This window comes from Papio anubis, chromosome 3 (assembly GCF_008728515.1).
Source record: "Papio anubis isolate 15944 chromosome 3, Panubis1.0, whole genome shotgun sequence".
NCBI lineage: Eukaryota > Metazoa > Chordata > Mammalia > Primates > Cercopithecidae > Papio > Papio anubis.
In genome coordinates this window covers 2,574,353-2,595,020 of record NC_044978.1, presented here as the reverse complement: position 1 = coordinate 2,595,020, position 20,668 = coordinate 2,574,353, and the positions used below count along the sequence as shown (strand labels likewise).

The window sequence follows — 20,668 nt, the reverse complement described above, 5'->3', positions numbered from 1 at the left end:
CAATATAAAGGTTTGATTCTTGCTGCCATTAGAGTCCAATAGCTATCAACAAGGTCAGAACGAAGCAAGGAGTCTTGCCAAGCAGTTACTCAGGGACTTAGGTTCCTTCCACAGAGAGGACCTGAAATCCTTGAAACCCTCCACTGAGAGATTCTATCTTTTCCCAGCAGATATGGAATTACAGAGCATCTTGTGAGCTATTGTAGGGGTGAGGCCTGAAAGTAGCATGTGTGACACCCACTCATATCACATTGGATGGAATTCAGTCGTATGGCCTGCCCTAGCTGAAAGCAAAGCTCAGATACCTTGTGTAAACATAGAGCTTTGTGTCTGCCCCAGTAAGCAAAATATATCATCCTCCAAATGCATGGGGACTGGAATTTTGGCAGTGTAGTTGAAACCTTAGTGAATAGAAATTATATTAGAGATTAAAAAAAAAAGAATCCCCCCTTTGAGAAGAAACTTAGTTTTAGCTCCCAAATTACAAAATGAACTACCAAAGATTATGCATTTATTTTAGCATTATAAATATATGTTACTAGTTTGATCTCCTTTGCAATGCCAGGGTAAGCTGAGTGTTTTAATTACAATAGTGATTTTGTAGCACATTTTAATAAAACTGGAGTGTTTCATAAATTTCTGAATTATGACATCATTTTAAGGCACTATTTAATTCACACTTCATTAAATTGGAGGATTATGAAATTAGAGCTCATTTTTAAGAATAAAAATCTAATTTTCTTAAAATTGTAGACTGTGACATTCTTGAAAGGAAGAAAAAACTAATGATACTACCTCATATCCAAATATACTAGAAGCAGCAGTTGAAGAATTGTCTTCCTGGAGCTTGGCCAATGTATAGGATTCCTAAGATACATTACCACACCCTGTTTACTGTCTTTGGCCTGGATTCAACTGGAGACTGCCAATTCCTTCTGAAACAGCCAGAGGCTTGTGGCAACCTTATTACAAATGGCTTATTTTTTTTTCCCAGGGAAACAGTTTATCCCCCTTTTTCCCATACTATGACTCTGGGAAGAGCTTTGTTTCAAGATGGTGGCTGTTTGACCATTCTAATGACAAAGCTCTCTGAAAGGAGTTCTAGAAGGGAAGATATAACTTTACTACCACTGACATTCTTAATTCAAATCCCAAATTTCATTCATCCAGGCATTTATTCTTTCATTCCAGAGTATTTTTGTCTTATCTTCTGTATTAGTCCATTTCACACTCCTGATAAAGACATAACCAAGACTGGGAGGAAAAAGAGGTTTAATTGGAATTACAGTTCCACATGGCTGGGGAGGCCTCAGAATCATGGCAGGAGGTGAAAGGCACTCCTTGCATGGTGGCAGCAAGAGAAAATGACGCAGAAGCAAAAGCAGAAAGCCCTGGTAAACCCATCAGATCTCATGAGACTTATTCACTTTCACAAGAATAGCATGGGCAAGACTGTCCTCCATGATTTAATTACCTCCTCTTGAGTCCCTTCCACAACACATGGGAATTCTGGGAGATACAATTCAAGTTGAGATTTGGGTGGGGTCTCAGGCAAACCATGTTATTCTACCCCTGTCCCCTCCAAATCTTATGTCCTCAGATTTCAAAACCAATCATGCCTTCCCAACAGTCCCCCAAAGTCTTAACTCATTTCAGCATTAACCCAAAAGTCCACAGTCCAAAGTCTTATCTGAGACAAGGCAAGTCCCCTCCACCTATGAGCCTGTAAAATCAAAAGCAAGCTAGTTATTTCCTATATACAATGGCAATATAGGTAATGGGTAAATACAGCCCTTCCAAATGGAAGAAATTGGTCAAAACAAAGGAGTTACAGAACCCATGCAAGTCCAAAATCCAGGAGGCCAGTCAAATTTTAAAGCTGCAAAAGGTTGTCCTTTGACTACAGGTGTCCCATCTAGGTCATGCTGATGCAAGGGGTAGGTTCCCATAGTCTTGAGCAGCTTGCCCTTGTGGTTTCACGGGGTACAGCATCCCTCCTGGCTGCTTTTATGGACTGGTGTTGAGTGCCTGTGGTTTTTCCAGGTGTACAGTGTAAGCTGTCAGTGGATCTACCATTCTGGGGTCTGGAGGATGGTGGCCCTCTTCTCACAGCTCCACTAGGCAGTGCCCCAGTAGGCACTCTGTGTGGGAGTTCCAACCCCACATTTCCCTTCTCCACTGTCCTAGCAGAGGTTCTCCATGAGGGCCCCACCTCCACAGCAAAATTCTGCCTGGGCATCCAGGAGTTTCTATACATCTTCTGAAATCTAGGCAAAGGTTCCCAAAACTCAATTCCTGACTTCTGTGTACACTCAGGTTCAATATCAGGTGGAAGCTGCCAAGCCTTGGGGCTTTCACCCTCTGAAGCCACAGTCTAAGCTGTATGTTGGCCCCTTTCAGCCACAACTGGATCAGCTGGGACACACGGCACCAAGTCCCTAGGCTGCACACAGCATGGGGACCTTGAGCCTGGCCCATGAAACCACTTTTTCCTCCTGGGCCTCCAGGCCTGTAATGGGAGGGGCTGCCATGAAGGTCTCTGACATGGCCTGGAGACATTTTCCCCATGGTCTTGGGAATTAACACTAGGCTCCTTGTTACTTATGCAAATTTCTGCAACTGGCTTGAATTTCTCCCCAGAAAATAGGTTTTACTTTTCTATCATATAGTCAGGCTTCAAATTTTCCAAACTTTTATGCTCTGCTTCCCTTATAAAACTGAATGCCTTTAACAGCACCCAAGTCACCTTTTGAATGTTTTGCTGCTTAGAAATTTCATCCACCAGATATCCTAAATCATTTCTCTCAAATTCAGAGTCCCACAAATCTCTAGGACAGGGGCAAAATGACACCAGTCTCTTTGCTAAAACATAACAAGAGTCACCTTTGCTCCAGTTCCCAACAAGTTCTTCCTCTCCATCTGAAACCACCTCAGCCTGGAGTTTATTGCCCGTATCACTATCAGCATTTTGTGCAAAGCCATTCAACACATCTCTAGGAAGTTCCAAACTTTCCCACGATTTCCTGTCTTCTTCTGAGCCCTCCAAACTGTTCCAACCTTTGTCTACCACCCAATTACAAAGTTGCTTCCACATTTTCAGGTATCTTTTCAGCAGTGCCCCACTCTACTGGTACCAACTTAGTGTATTAGTTCATTTTCACACTGCTGCTGATAAACACACACCTGAGACTGGGGGAAAAAAAGATATTTAATGGACTTACAGTTCCACATGGCTGGGGAGGCCTCAGAATCATGACAGGAGGTGAAAGGCACTTCTTACATGGTGACAGCAAGAGAAAATGAGGAAGAAGCAAAAGCGGAAAGCCCTGAGAAACCCATCAGATCTTGAGACTTATTTCCTCTCATGAGAATAGCATGGGAAAGATCAGCCCCCATGATTCAATTATCTCCCCACTGGGTCCCTCCCACAACTCATGGGAATTCTGGGGGATATCATTCAAGTTGAGATTTGAGTGGGGACACAGCAAAACCATATCATCTTCTATGCCACAGGTACTGGAATACAACTTGAACAGATCCTGGATCCTAACTCACATTATTTTGGGGAAGAGAAACAAGTCGTTGAATAAACAAAATAAAATCCAGTTTATGAAAAGTGGTATAAAGAACACAAATGCGGATGCTGGGTCTTTATGTGATAACAATGGGGCCTTCAAAATAGAGTATGGGAGAAGCTTCTTTAGATGGCTGCAAGTGGGAACCCCTCACAGAGGTTCAAGCTGAGATACAAAGGATGAGAAAGGTCCAGTCGCATGAAAGGACAGGAAAAGAGAAACCCTGGAGACCCAGCAATGGGGGAGATTGGAGTGTGACTGCTGCAGTGAGCCAGTGGCTGGGGACATGAGTGATTGGAAAGGAGAACAAGAGCCAGGCCATGCAACGGTTTGATCCGTCATGGAAACCTGTGGAAAGATGTTAGGTTGGGACATGTCTTGTTCCTGGGATATGAATTACATTTTTAAAAGTTTATTTTTGTCACTTAATAAGAGAATAGATTGAAAAGGGTAAAATTAAACACTAGGAGATCAGTTAGTGAATGATCTGGGCAAGAGAAATCTGGCTTGAATCAGGGTGGTGAGGGTGGAGGTGGAGACAGGTGAGTCTGAGATCTATCTGGGAGTGCCGCAGAGAGCCTGATAAGAGAAGGCGAGGGATAGAAGAAGGGAGGAGTGGAAGCAGGTGACTTTTAGGTTGTTGCCTGGTAACCAAGTGGATAATGGCACTATTTACTGAAATGTAAAGATGACTATGCTGCGCGAGGGCAGGAGAGAAGTCATACAATGTACTTGGGATATGTTAGGATATCTAAGGCTACTTGAAATGCCTACAAGACATTCAACACAGATTTCAAATAAATAGTTGGATATAAGCCTAGATTTAGGGGGAAAATTGGAGCTAAAGACATAATTAGCATTTATCAGATTAGAGATGGTAGATAGCTCTACATTCACGGGAATGTACGAGATCAACTGCGAAAAAGTACATATGTGTAAGAAAAGAGTGCTTAAAACCTAGTTGTGAGGAAATTCAATATTTAAAGATAAGTAAAGGAAGAGGCTTATGTGTAGAGTCTATATACAAATTGGAAGTGGTAGTGACTGAAAAAATTGCATTAAAATTAACCAAATTTTCTCTTTGCTAGGCACTGTCCTAACTGTAGCTGCTTGAGAAAATAGAAATGTAATCATGAATACCCAACAGGTATTTGAGTCTTCAATGCAAAAGTCACATAGAAGCTGCTGCTTTAATGTTTGTAACAGACTTCCAAACTAATGTCTCTTATAATGTCCCTGTGTATTAAGATTTCCATAAACCATTACAATTTCTATTTATTTTGTCTAGACGTAAAGCAGACAGCATGTCATATTACATATATTGCTAAAATTCTTGCAGCCTAATGTATACAGATTTGTGAATTTTGAGTGATTGGAAGTTCATGAATATTTTGAGGTTGGTTTGTTTTGTCTTGTTCAAAGCCTAGATATCATGTTTTTGCAGTTTAACATATTTCTTGAGAGGAAAGAAATGTTTAGATTTCAAGCTAGTTATAAAATTGTCAGAAAGAATAGAAGTTAAACATACAGAGAAACAAAGGTTACACATCTGGGAAAATAGTAGAAAAGCCTTTATATAGTCTCAGCAAATGAATTCAGAGTGTTTTATTTTTAATCACAACTCTAAAGAAAGAAAGATTGCCTTTTGGGGAAATTAATGAATATTTTGGGCTTAGACAGAAAATAATTGTTAATTGCTCCATTTATTAGAAATCATATGTCAAAAGTTTTTTTTTTTATCAGTAATACAATAGCAATGGAGATAAAAATATATACAGATATTTGATTTTGATGATTTTAATCTCCTATACTATTTCCATAACAACCTGATTATTCACACCTGTCAAACTGATGGGTGAGAATGTCAACTTGCCCTTGAATGCCAAAGACTATTTTCAGACCCTTGAATTTTCTCACTAATTCAATCCATTCTGCATGCTTCTGATATGCCTTTTAGAAGACCAATTTGCTTATATCTCTTTACCTATTTACTGAAATCCTCATTTAACAGCTTGACATTCAAAGTCTTCTACAGTCTTGTCATATCTCACTCTAAATCTGTTTCTCCCCCTACCCATCTTTTCCAATGCAATCCCTATGTTGCAGGATGGCTAATTTACTTGTTTTTTTTAATGTATTTCATGTAACTACTATCTTGAAGTGTTTTCTATGTATTTCTGTCTCTACACTGTGATCCTCTGTTGTGCCATCTACTCAGGGACATGCGTTCCCTTCTTTGACACATGTGTCTTACGTGCCTTTGTCCCCCACGTATTACCTGGACTGGTGCCATATCATAGACAGTAGGTATCAATAAATGCTTCTTGGTTAATTAGATGATTAGTATACAGGATGCTTTTGATGAGAAGGGTAAAGGAAATCATCAGAGAGGTTAACGGAATTAGACTCAACTCTGGGTGTCTCTGCCTTCAAAACTCATGTCTTTCACACTATTCCACGCCAGCTCCCGCAGAATGGTGTTTGTCTTAGTCCATTTCTGATGCCATAACAGAAGACCAGAGATCAGGTAATTAATTATATGGTTAGTTAGAAAAAGATTCATAGCTAGAACCTAGTGCTCCCCATTTCCCTAGTGCTTGATAGGTTTTTAAAAATTTATTGAGATAGTTGCAATTTTGTCAAATTATTTTTGACTCGTAATCCATACCTGTTGATATTTCTTACTTTGTAAAAATGATTTTCTTCCTTTCATTTTGTATCTACAATTCAGCTTTGCTTTCTTTCTTTTCATTTCCACTTTTCCTTTTTGTTTAAAATATAACCCATCAACACACACTTAGGTAAGACTGTACTGAATATTGTCTCTGTAAAGGGCATGAGAGTTTCCTTAATGTGAAATTGAGGTAGTACTAAATATAGACTTAATTCAGCAAACTGACATCTCACCAAGCAATCTTTTTACTATGTGGACAAAGTTGTGTGTTTCTGTGCGTGTGGGTGCGTGTGTGTGTGTATGTATGTATTGTGCATGTGTGTCTGCACATTGCAGGGAATGGCATTTTCACATCACCACAAAAACACTTTATATAAGAAAATAATTCTCAACTGCTCTGTAGGAGAGGGAACCACGGATGGGTTAAAGCTGACTTCTGTCCCTGACTTCTCCACCCCCATTATTCTGTTTTGTGTTTCCGAAGCCAGTTTTATGTCTTAGTAGAGCCATAAATAATGGCAATAAGCTGGAAAGGCTGGCATCTCCAAGGGTGGGGAGAAGAGGTCAATAACATACATATATAGTCTTCTGTTCACAGGGCCAGGGGCTGCTGAGTGTTGAGTCAAAAAGCCATTTCCAAGCAGAACACGCTGAGTGGCTGGAGAAAAACGCCCGTCAGCCTCCGCACCTGCGATTCCAGGAGGATGGGCCTTTGCCAGTCTTGAGGGAGCTCGGGAGGTGTTCTAGCCAGGCTCTTCAATGAACTGTCATTCAAGCTACCTGCCTACTCCTTCGGCTACTCTAGCCCAAGGTCCTGCCCCATGGGTGGGGCCACTGCATCAAACAGCTCTCCAGGGAGAACCACTCACAGCGTCGCCTAAGTCTATCTGAATCTGAATGGCACTTACGCTATCCGAACGGAGCCTATTCAACACAGCCCACGGCTTTACCTGCAGCCTTGCATAAAACCTTGTAGAAATATTTCTTTCCAATTCCTTTCTATTTTCTGATTATCCTTTTTTGTTTGTTTGTTTGTTTGTTTGTTTGTTTTGCTTATTTTTAGGGAGCAGATATTAGATTTTCTTTTCATTAACTGCAAAATACACACAATTCATTCAGGAGTTAGCGACTCAGCTAATGTAGACACTTCTGGGCAATGACAGGTGTTTTGTTTTCAAATATGGTTAAGAAAATAGTCATACAATGGCTCCTGTTTGGGCTCTAAAGCCAACAGGCTTCTTCCTCTGTCCCCAAATAGGATAATAAAAGATTTGGAGAATATTCCAAAGAATATTCAAAGAAGTAAGTGATTTTAGTGTAAGTTGCGATTTCTCTGTGAGAAATAACAGCAAGCATAGATACACCTAAGGGAAGGCAGGACGACGTCGCCACTTTCCTTGGAGTCTAAAACTCTGACCTGAAAAGTGTTCGCAAAAGATTGGAAACAAAGTCAGGATTGATTTGCTGAGATTTACACTCTTACCTAATGGCCTGAGGAAGCCGTGCTGCCGTCTTGGTTTGTTCTGGCAGCTATAACTAAATACCATAGACTGGGTGGCTTATAAACAACGGAAATTTATTCCTCACAGTTCTGGAAGCGGGAAGTCCAAAATCAAGGCCTGACAGATTCGGTGTCAGGGGAGGGCCTGTTTCCTCGTTCACAGAGGGCACCTTCCTGCTGCATCCTCACAGGGTGTGCGGGGCAAGGCAGATCTCTGGGCCCTCTTTTATCAGGGCACCGATCCCCTTATTGATGGGGGCTCCGCCCTTATGATCTAATCACCTCCCAACAGTCCCTTCCCAACACTCTCACACTGGTGATTAGATTTCAACATGAATTCTAGGGGAGACACAAACACTCAGACCATAGCAGTGACCAAAGTAGCATTAGTCAAGAAAGCCTAAGACACTCAGTCTCTGATAGGGAGGAAGATCTTACCAGTAAATGTGAACATGTATTTCAGGGTTCAAAGGTGATTAGGAGTAAACAATTTTAAAGATTATAGAAAGCACAGTGGCAATGCTTAAAAAAAAAAAAAAAAAAAAAGGACTGCTTTCCTGTTTGAGTAAAAGCAAGAATACTAAATCAGGAGCATCAGCCAATTGACATTCCTGTGCTGGTGTGGGGAGAGGGCAGACATTCAACTCAGAGCTTAGCTATCCAGCTCATCTTCACTCCACTGGACTCTGAGGCCAGATAATTAGATTCCTTCTTTTCTCCCAAATTTATATTTCATCACAAAGCTGAATGACCTTTCCTGTCAGTGCAACCAACAAAGATGGCTGGGCAGGAAGTGCCCAGACATTGCAGGCCTCCCTACACCAAGGAAATTGTATGTTGCAACCACACAGACTGATTTTTTTTTAATGCCAAGCTATGCAGCTCGACTGTCAGAGCAATGAAGTGAAAATAAAATTAGGAGCCAAATGTCTAAACCCTTAAGAAATGTCACGGATAAGAAGAATAAAACAAGTTAAAGGTTTTCCTTTTTTTGTTTTAATGTTTAAATATATGAATTTTGTTGTCAGTGCAATGAAAATGGAGTCAGTGACCCGTTGGACCAAATGCTTATGTTCAAGAAATGCCTTGAACTTTAAATAAACTCCATGTTATTTTGCTCTGGATTAATTTCCTTGCAGATGTGTGGCATCGCTTGGGAATATATGCCCAGCTGGAAAATATAGACAGAGGCAGGGCACAACCTAATTTTCTTACGGTTCAGACTTTGCTGAACAGACAACATAGCTTTCAAAAGAAACATGAACTTCTCTTTCTTATTCACTTCAGGGACAGAGAGATTGAATTGAAGGCAGAATTTGAGAGTTTCCTCCAGTGACCACAAAATAGCATTTTAAAGTCTTGTTGTGTTTTGTTTTCTGCTGCTGTTTTGATTTTTTTTTTCTTCTCCTCAGCAGGTTTCTGAATTTCCAAGTAGCTCCTTCCTGCTGCTTCTTCTCTTATTCCCGCATTTATTAGCAGGAGGATGCAGTCAGCAGCTCTGCAGCCAGAGGAAATTCACAGCACCTCTCTGAGCCTTAGCTTTCTCTCTGTAGACTGAGAGCATTGGGCTAAATAGCTTCTTCCTCCAGTGGCTGGTCTATTTCCTAGGTCTGTATGGGTTTACTATTTGGATGTCCCTGTGGCGGAGGTAGAATCTCGTCACTACAGTCCCCAGTACTAGAGGATCAGTTAGTCAGACAGCCAAAGAGATCATTCACGTCAATTTAGGAAGGAGGCCGGGGTGGTGGTCTACCTATGCTCCAAGAACCTAGTACCTCCTTTCCCCTCTCCTATCAGATGACTTTTTTTTTTTCTGTTTTCAGTTTGGTCTTCTGTAGATTTGTACTACACTTTGACTGGTATATATAGAAAAGCAATTTTCATTACCATAAAGGATTAGAAAGCAAACTTTAAAAACTAAGCTCATGCAAGTATCTTCACATCTTAGAATATTAGGGGAAATATTCATATGGGATGTTGAGTGATGTCAAAAGGCCAAACATACAATTATGGGGGTTACCATCCCATTTGTATATTACCTCGTTGTTAGAAATCAGTAGTTCACTGAATATTTTTCACATTATTTTTAAGAATATTTTTAATTGTCAGACAGTAACAATAAGACATTTTAAAATTGTTAGTAAAATAACTTCTATGTATAAATAACCTCTGTCTTAGTGAAGTAACTTTTATTTATTAGTAAAACTAAATCTTACTCATGCTCGTTTAAGCAGAATGAATTACAAGACTATGGGGTCTATTAATTTGCTAGGTCTACTGCAAGAAATTACCATAAACCAGGTGGCTTAAAACAACAGGAGCTTATTATTCTGACAGTCTGCAGGCCAGAAGTCCGAAACCCAGGTGTCAGCGGGCCGCGCTCCCTCGGAAGGCTCTGGGGGGTGCGGAGGACGGTCCTTGCTTCACTCTCTCCCAGCTTCTGGTGGCTGCCTGGCAGCCCTTGGTGGACCTTGGCCTGGCCTGTCTCAGCATCACTCCAATCTCTGCCTCCGTCTCCTCCTCTGTGTGTCCCCGTCTTCCCCTGTTCAGTCACTCAGAAGCGCACCTGCCAGTGGACTTAGGGCCTACCCTAATCCAGGAGGATCTCATCTCCAGATCTTTACCTTAATGACGTCTACAAAGACTATTCCAAATAAGATCTGATTCTGAGGTTCCAGGTGGACGTATCTTTGGGGGTCGCCATTCAGCCCGCCGCACAGGGAGGTCGTGGAGCTCAAGTGAAGAAACAGCAGCCGGGCTCAGAAGCCACCAAAAATAGCAATTACAGAGCCCCTTGGAAACAAAGCTCATTTTCTTAGCCCTCCTCTCTCCTTCCAGGCCGCTTGCCTCCTTCATCTGCTTCTCTCTAATTGGCAGCATCAGTCACTTTTCCCTGCAGCCTGTGTCAGCTTAGGACAGAAGAGGACCCTTACACTGACATGCATTTAGCTGCAGAGCACACGGCGAGCGGCTAACCTCTGCCTCGGTTCCACATTCCTGAGAAAAAGAATCTCATGGGCTAGTTTCCATTAAGCCTCTATCACGGTCCCGTCAGCTGTAGTTGAGACAATGGTCAGGTAAGTAGGTGCTGGAAGGGAAAGGCATTCTCAGTTTAACAAAGTATTTTTAATAAAGTCACAATAGCATGAAAGTTAATAATAATGAGGTTTCTAAATACCCTTTCCAATGTTGTTCATTGAAGTTCATTAAGTACTATTCAAATAGTACTTAAGTTTTTAAAACTATCCCCCAAATGCTTCAGAGCCATCTGAAATGGTTGCTGGGTTTAGACTTCCCTGACACCTGTGATGAGTCACAATTTAGTCATCAATGTTAGTGTTCTACTCTCATCATAAGGGCCTGTGAGGAAGGTCAAGGTGGTTTGCAGTGGCTTTTCTGGAAAATCTTCCAGAAGACTCCAAGCTCTATTGTCTGCAATTAGGATAATAGGCGTGGCTTCCGTCAGAAGGCTCCTTTCAGTTCTGTAAAAGTTCCTATTGGTGAGTGGCTTATGGGGCCTATGAAATGTGATCTCTTTCTTCTGGAAAGAGGTCCCGAAATGGCAGTAATGGAGGAATATGTCCTGGAAATGGGAGTGTATATGTGCATGGAGGTGAGGTAGTGATGGGCGGGACGATGTGTTAATTAGCATGACAGGAAGAGAAAACCTGTTCAGAAAACGTAATGGTGAGAGAGAAATCAGAAGCGATATCCTGGTTGGAAACCAAAAAGCCTCAGGGAGACAGAGTCAAATACGATGGCCATAATTAAATCAAATATGTACTCCTTTTCCTTGACAAATCAGTGAGGCTTCAGAAGTGTGTGAAGCTTGAGATTCAGACATGAAATGTGAACACATAAGGATGAGATAAGCCCTGTGGCCCATCTTCCAGATCTCAGAAGGATAGAATGAACAACTGTAGAATCTTAGTGTCAAATGTAGGCCTGGGGCTTGATAGTAAAAGTCCATCAGGTTCAAATCTTACAAAACAGAATTGCATGGATGGGGTAGAAAATGGGTCGCTATGAGAAAAGCAGCATTGTTGATTTCATTTCCCAACTGTTGTAATAATGCTGTGTGTGTGTTAACTGAACTAACTAGGAGAAAAATGTGAGGAAGAGCACTCTCTTATTATTGAAATGGGCTTGGAAGTCAAAGAGCGAATGTCTGGTAAAGGCTATAGCATAAGTAGGATGACCCAACAATCGATTTAACAGACTGTACCAATTATCTGGATAAACTTATGTAAGAGTGGTGTTGATATGGCTATTACATACGAGGGACTAAATTGTGTCCCTCCAAAATTCATGTGGAAGCCTTAACCCCCAATGTGACTGTATTTGGATACTAGGAGTGTCGGAGGTAATTAAAATTAAAGTTATCACTAAGGTGATAATGGTGGGGTCCTAACCTGACAGGTTTGGTGGCCTTACGAGGAGAGGAAGAGAGAGAGCTCTCAGTCTCTCACATAAATTGGAGGCAGAAGATCCAGTCTGAGGGCTGGTCATGTAGGCATTCTTGGGAGAGGGCAGTACAGGCAGGCCTCAGAAATATTGTGAGCTCGATTTCAGATCACCGCAATAAAGAGAACATTTCAAAAAAGTGAGTCACACGAAGACTTTGGTGTCCCAGTGCATATAAAAGCTACGTTTACACTGTACTGTAGTCTATTAAGTGTGCAAGACACGACATGTACTTTTTAAATGTTCTCTGTCTCCATGAACATGCACACAAGAAAGGCCATGTGAGAACAGAGCAAGAAGGCTGCCTCTGCAAGCCAAGAAAAGAGCCCTCACCAGGAACTGGTCCACTGGAGCTTGGTCTGGGACCTCCAGCCTCTAGAATTGAAAGAAAATAAAATTCTGTTGTTTTGACCACCATATTTATAGTATTTTGTTGTGGCAGCCTGAGAAGACTAGTACATATAACCATAGCCATTATCACAATGTTTAGCTATGTTTACATCTCTTTTATTTGTGCTATGAAATTACCCTGACATAATGCTCATATTTAAAGATATCGCCTACTATATTTTTCTTTTTGGATGAGTGTAGCATTTTGTGAATAACTGGATTTTTTGATCTGACAAAGTTCAGAATCGAACTGCCAATATAGTGGTACTGTATGAGAAAAAAAAAAGTAAGGGGTGGAAGATAGGGATACTATGAAGTAGGAGATATACCACAGGAAATTCATGCCAATAACTCTACATTTACCTCCTCAATGAAGATGTAGCCTTGTTGATCACTGGTTTCAACCAAGTATCAAGAGAAGCACTGATGTCTGCCCACAAGTATGCAAACTTTTAGGATATTCTTCCTGAATGTGTATAAAAAGGCTGAGAAATAGTAAGAAACTGAGATACTCTGATCGAGCAATATTCCTTCTGATGTGAACCAGGTCTACCTATATATTTGGCTAAATAAATTGGGAACTTAATCTAATTTTGTGGTGGTTGTCTTTGTGTAGTAGTTTTTACCTGCTGAATTCTAAGTACACCTTAAGTAATAAACTTTTAAAATAATTTGTCCATTCTGGGTTCTATGCTGGGGTCAAGAAGGCATCATTTTAGTGTAGATAATATAGGCATTTTTTTCCAAGGAGTGAAATAGTTATTGTGAATAGAATTGAAGACATTGATTTCCAAATTCCCCTTGTTGGTAAAGACATAGGAAGAAAACCGAAATACCGTTGGCAGTTGAAAGAAGGATTGCGAGGCACTGCAGACTCATTACATGGGGAAATTTGAAATTAAGAGACAAAAGAACAAGTTTGTAAACCAGTTTTAGAGGTTTCACAATGAAGGAGCGTAAAAGCGAAGGCTTTGGACATTCAGATGCTAGAGCCTGGGTAGAGGCAACATGCTGGGTAGTGCTGAGTACATTTATTTAGAAGTCATTGAATTGCCTTTTCCATTTATGATCTGTGTATTGAAGCTATTCACCAGATTCTTATTTGTGCTTTTCTTCATAGCATGCATTTTACCTGCCATTAATTGACTCAAAATTATTTTTCTAGCAATTATTCATGCTGATGTGCACAAGCTTTATTGTTTGATCGAAAAACAGTGATAGGCAGGATGTCCTGAGTACTTGCCCAGGGACATTCACTAAATCTTCCCAGCAATTCTAGGAGAGAGTCAACATTACCCTGTCACAACTGAGGACACTAGGACTTAGAGAAGTTTAGGAACTTGTCCAAGGTCACACACAACTAGTAAAAATAGTAGAACTGGAATTTGAACCTGGGTAGTTGGGCTCCAGGCCTCCTCCTCTTATCCATTTTATCAAACCAACTAACACTGTACCTTGTTTACATTGTTTTATTGGAATTATACATGGTATTCTTGAGTACAACTTAGATTCAAGACACCACATGTACTTTTTATGTTCTGAAATTTTACATCTAATCTATTCCTACAAATTAATGTATTTTAATCATAGTGTCAGTGTAGCATCTAGACATAAAAAATGGGTATATTACCTTGAACTACCCAAATTTGATCAGTAGGTTGAAAAGAAGCACGGCTGCATTCTGCGTTTCCTCTCTGACGCTCCAGCACAGGGCATTGCGGTATAAGAGAATATCAGTATTGGCACATATCCACCTCACGGATGTTTGCCTTTTCTTGATGCTCCCTGGTGCCTTAGCTTTGGCCACAGTGCACATAAGCAAAGTGACAGAGCAAGCAAGCCACAAGGAGAAGAGGCTGGAAGTACAAGGAGGCTGAATGTATGTGAGATGTAGACCAAGGGCCAGGGGCCCAGAATCACAATAGACATCTGCAGTGAGAGATTGCTGCAGCTACTAGAGATTGCAAGAAGGTAACTATTAGAATTGAAGTCTGTTTTGCCTGCTGCATGAACTGCTAACATAATTTGGAGGCAGAAGATCCAGTTTGAGGGCTGGTCACGTAGGCGTTCTTGGGAGAGGGCAGTACAGGCATGCCTCAGAAATATTGTGAGTTCAGTTTCAGACCACTGCAAGAAAGAGAACATTTCAATAAAGTGAGTCACACAAAGACTTTGGTTTCCCAGTGCATACAAAAGCTATGTTTACACTGTACATATGTAGTCTATTAAGTGTGCAGTAGCAATATTAAAAAATACTCTACATACCTTAATTAAAAATACTTCATTGCTAAAAATGCAACCAACAATCAGAGCCTTCGGCAAAGTCATAATCTTTTTCTGGTGGGGATCTTGCCTCGATGTGGATGGCTTCTGACCGATCAAGGTGTCGAATGCAGAAGGTTAAGGTTGCTGTGGCAATTTCTTAATGTAAGACAACAGTGACGTTTGATGCATCAACTGACTCTTCCTTTCAGAAAAGATTTCTTTGTTGCATATGATGCCGTTTGATAGCATTTTTGTCATATTAGAACTTCTTTCAAAATTGGAGTTAATTCTCTTAAGCCCTGCCACCGCTTGATCAACTAAATTTATGTAATACTTTAAATCCTTTGTTGTCATTTCAACAATGTCACCGCGTCTTCACCAGGAGAAGGTTCTGTCCCAAGAAAGCACTTTCTTAGCTGATCCATAAGTTGCGATTCCTCATCTGTTAACGTTTGATCATGAGATTCCAGCAACCCAGTCACATCCTCATGCTCCACTTCTAATTTTAGTTCTCTTGCTATTTCTACAACGTCTGCAGTTACTTTCTCCACTGAAGTCTTCAACCCCTCAATATTATCTATGAGAGTTGGAACCAGCTTCTTCCGGACTCCTGTGAATGTTGACATTTTGACCTCCTCCCATGAATTTTGAATGTCCTGAATAGCATCCCAAATGTTACATTTTTTTTCCAGCGGGTTTCCAATTTACTTTTCCCAGATGCATCAGAGTAATCACTGTCTATGGCAGCTGTGGCTTTATGAAATATGTTTCACAAATAATAAGACTTGAAAGTTGAAATGACTCCTCGATCCATGGGCTGCAGAATAGATGTTGTGCCAGCAGGCATGAAAACAACATTAATATCTTTGTACATCCCCATCACAGCTCTTAAGACAGGTACACTGCCAAAGAGCAGTAACGTTTTGAAAACAATCCTTTTTTTCTGAAAAGTAGTTCTCAACTGTAGGCTTAAAATATTGAGTAAACCATGCTATTAAAAGATGTGCTGTCATCCCAGCTTCCCTATTCCCTTTACAGAGCACAAGAAGAGCAGATTTAGCACAATTCTTAAGGGTTCTAGGATTTTTAGAATGGTAAATGAGCATTGACTTCAACTTAAAAAGTAACGAGCTAGGTTGGGTGCTGTGGCTCATGCCTGTAATCCCAGCACTTTGGAAGGCTGAGGTGGGAGGATTGCTTGAGTCCAGGAGTTTGAGACCAGCCTGGGCAACACAGTCAGACCTTGTCTCTAACAAAAATGAAGTAGAGTATTTTTGAAATTTGAAAAAATATACAGCAGCTACATTAGCCCTTCCCAAGAGAGTCAGCCTGTCCTTTGAAGCTTTGAAGCTATGCATTGACTTCTTTCCAGTTATGGAAGCCTTCTTAAATAGGAGATGCCATTTGCCTCTGATGGCATCTTCTTTCAATAGGAGGGTGTTTTGCATAGATTGAAAATCAGTTGTTTAGTGTAGCTACGTTCGTCAATGATCTTAGGTAGATCTTCCTCTGGATAACTTACTGCAGCTTCCACACTAGTATTTGCTGCATCACCTAGCACTGTTAGGTTACGGAGATGGCTTCTTTTCTTAAACCTCATGATCCAGCCTTTGCCAGCTTGAAACTTTTCTTCTGCCAATCCCTCACCTCTGTCAGGCTTCATAGAATTGAATAGAGTTAGGGCCCTGTCACGGATTAAGCTTCAGCTTAAGGGAATGTTGTAGCTGGTTTGATTTTCTGTGCAGACCACTCAAACTTTCTTTAAGTTGGCAGTTAGGTTGTTTTGCTTTCTTATCATTTGTATGTTCGCTGGAGTAGCAGTTTTAATATCCTTCATGATATCCTTTCCTTTGGATTCACAACTTGGGTAACTGCTTGGTGCAAGAGGCCCAGCTTTTAACCTGTTTTGGCTTTGGACATGCTATCCTCACTAAGCTGAATCATTTCTAGCTTTTGATTTAGAGTAAGAGACGTGTGACTCTTCCTCTCACTTGAACACCTAGAGGCTATTGTGGGGTTATTAACTGGCCTAATTCCAGTCATTGTGTCTTAGGCCTGAGGAGAGGGAGAGAGATTGGAAAATGGCTGGTCAGTGGAGCAGTCGGTGCTCATGCAAAATTTCTGGATTAAATTCTTTGTCTTGCATGGGTGCAGTTCATGGTGCCTCAAGACAATTACAACAGTAATATCAAAGATCACTGATCACAGATCATCATAAGAAACCTAATAATAACGACAGTTTGAAATCACAAGAATTACCAAAATGTGACACAGTGATATGAAGCAGGACATGCTGGGGAAAATGGCGCTAATAGACTTGCTTGAGGCCAGGTTGCAACAAACCTTCAATCTGTAAGAAATGTAATATCTGCAAAGCACAATAGACAGAAGTACAATAATATGAGCTAGGCCTGTGTTATCAAACCAGAGTTTGCTGTAGCAACAGGAACACCATCTTGGCTAGTCCAATTCTCATCTTCGGAGATCTGGAGTGCATCTCTCTGAGAGTCTGTACAATCCTTGTTACAACCCTGAGTTCAGAGTAATAAAAAGGGATGAAATGATGAAGGGACTGGACTTTTGCTAGACAGTAGACTCCTCTGTGTGCCCTAGGTTGTTCTTCTCCTCTAACACATCGGAGTAGATTATATCTTAAAAAGGAGTATCGGTGTTCACAGCAACTGCTGTTGTGCCTGCTCTTCAGGTGACAGACGGTATAAGCTTCTCTCTGAACCATAAGCAATGTTTGCCATCCTAAGAATGTGGACATAATATATTATATGAAAGTTTTTACTTGAGGCCACGTAATATGGCTTCATAGTTTTGTTTCATGGCTATTAGTCTTATCAAGGTTACTGCTGGAATGCCTGTGCAGGGAACAAAAAGAGGATGTCACAAGGAAGCAGTGACCAGTAAATCCTGATAGAAGTTTAAATTCACTGACAGTCCGATAGGAATAAAGACATTATCAGCTGCATATTGGAGCACATTATTAAAACACCCACTCAGGTTTTGAAATATCCATTTAAAATAGTTCAATTAAAACCCAATTACAGAAACGTTCCACACGAACACTGAAACATCTATTTTATTAGGATTCTGCATATCAATAGCCTTTAAGTTTTAAAGATGAACCGAAATGTCTTAAAATGAGCACCAAAAGGGGAAACCCACAATGTTATCACTGCTGCTTCAAAGGCGTGTCTGCCTTGATTTGAGAACCTGAGTTCCAGTTGTCCCGTTTACAGTAACAGAAAGAATAATAAATAGAGGATGCCTGTGAGTATCTGTTGCGATGCAAGAAATATTAATCTTAGGCACACTAAGCAACTAAACCACAAAATTGGACTTTTTGCAACTGTTCGAAAAGTTAACTAAAGATGAATGTACATTTTATGCATGTGAGTGCTTTTATCATATGCCATTTAATTATAGGTATTTTAAAGTATTCATTCAGAAAAAAATTAATTCATTTAGCACTTTAGAATACCTGAGAGATATAGTAATATAAATGTATGCAAGATTTTCAAAGAGTCACTTCTTATTTTGCATTTTTGGCTAGAGTTGCTCTTTCAGCAAATATAAGGGTGAGCCGGACCTCACAATGCAGCAATATGGCTTTTTTTTTTTTTTTTTTTGATACGGAATCTCACTCTGTCGCCCAGGCTGGAGTGCAGTGGCGTGATCTTGGCTCACTGTAACCTCTGCCCCCTGGGTTCAAGCAATCCTCCTTCCTCAGCCTCCCAAGTAGCTGGGATTACAGGTGCCTGCTGCCATGCTCAGCTAATTTTTGTATTTTTAGTAGAGACAGAGTTTCACCATCTTGGCCAGGCTGGTATTGAACTCCTCACCTCGTGATCCACCCGCCTCGACCTCCCAAAGTGTTGGGATTACAAGCATGAGCCACCGCGCCTAGCCACAATTATGCCTTTTTCCAGGCTCACTAAGGATTTAGAGATTCATATTCCTCTTCTCGTCACAGCCATGAATTCCGTTCAGCATCCACCTGCATGCTTTGCCTGGCATTGTCTGCTTGGGAACCAGAGCCCTGTTACTGCCTTACTTGAACGCCAAGTTTTCCTGAGCTATCTACCAGATTACTGTAGATCAAAGCCTTCTTTAGATTTCTCTAAATTGTGTGTCTTTGGACGTCAGACACACATGGTCTTCTTTTGAGAAATGTCTATTCAAATTTTTTGTACATTTTTAAATTGGATTATTTGGTTTCTTCCTATTGAGTTGTTTCTTGTATATTTCAGATGTTAATCCATTACGAAATGTAGAGTTTGCAAATATTTTCTCCTATTCTACAGGTTCTCTCTGCACTCAGTTGATTGTTTCCTCAAATGTGTGGAAGCATTTAAAGTTGATATAATCTCATTTGTCTGTTTTTATTTTTTTATTTTATTTTTTTTTTTTTTGAGACGGAGTTTCGCTCTATCGCCCAGGCTGGAGTGCAGTGGCCAGATCTCAGCTCACTCCAAGCTCTGCCTCCCGGGTTCACGCCATTCTCCTGCCTCAGCCTCCCAAGTAGCTGGGACTACAGGCGCCCGCCACCTTGCCCGGCTAGTTTTTTTTTTTTGTACTTTTTAGTAGAGACGGGGTTTCACCGTGTTAGCCAGGATGGTCTCGATCTCCTGACCTCGTGATCCGCCCGTCTTGGCCTCCCAAAGTGCTGGGATTACAGGCTTGAGCCACCGCGCCCGGCCATTTGTCTGTTTTTAAATTTTCTTGTGCTTGGGTTCATGTAAAAGAAATTATTGCTCAGACCAAAGTTATGGAGCTTCCCCCTGTATTTTGCTTCAGCAAGTTTACAGTTTCAGGCCTTTCCTGTAGGTCTTTAATCTGCTTTGAGTTTACTTTTGTATGTGGTGTGAGATAGCATAAGACATAGAAAAGGCCAGCAGGTATGTGGAAAAAGAAGACTTGCAAATAACCAACAGGTGTATGAGGAGATGCTCAGCATCACTAATCAGCAGAGAAATGCAAATGAAAGCCACCACAAAATAGCAGCGCACACCTGTTAGAATGGCTTTTATCAAAGAGATGAAAGTTAAATGTTGGCAAGGATGTAGAAAAGAGGAAGGCCTTGCATACTGCTGGTGGGAATGTTAATTAGTGCAGACGTTATGGAAAACTGTGCAGATCTTCCTCAAAAAGTAAAAATAGAGCTGTCATATGAGCCAGCAATCCCACTAGTGGGTATGTGTCCAACAGAAAATCCGTATCTCTGTGTGACAGGTATTTGCATTCTCGTGTCCATTGCAGCATTATTCCCAGTAGCCAAGATATGGAGTCAACCTAAGTGTCCATTAATGGTTGAATCAATAAAGAACTGTAGTATATATACACAATACAATGCTATCCTGCCTTTAGAAAGAAGGAACTCCGGTCATTTGTGACAACACGGATAAACCTGGAGGACATTATGCTATTTGAAGTAAGCCAGGCACGGAAAGAAAAATATTGCATGATCTTACTTACATAGTTGCGTATTAAATTAAAAGAAGCTGCACTCATAGAAGTAGAGATAATAGTGGTTACTGGGGTTAGGGAGATGTTGGACAAACAAACAAGAAAAGTAAGGATGTAACTTCAAACCAAAAATAAAGGAGTACCAATGGCTTTTTGACTGAATGCCCACAAACACAGTAGCTGTCACTCTGTTTACCTTTGTCGTACTGATTTTGTAGATGGACCTGTCATGGCCATTGCTAGAATTAACAAGTGCGTGGAATGATTACAAACAAAAATTGAAGAATCTATTTTGTTAATTTTTATGGTAATGCATGCTGAGAG

General features: G+C 40.7%; 1 long non-coding RNA gene across 1 annotated transcript in view; it reads left to right on the top strand.

The window, feature by feature from the left end:
* Positions 1-11,131: 11,131 nt before the first annotated feature.
* LOC103884852 overlaps positions 11,132-20,668 on the top strand; it is a 55,183-nt gene continuing 45,646 nt past the window's right edge. Inside the window, exon 1 of the long non-coding RNA XR_647660.4 lies at positions 11,132-11,250. This is a non-coding gene — a long non-coding RNA (uncharacterized LOC103884852). The remainder of the gene's footprint in view (positions 11,251-20,668) is intronic.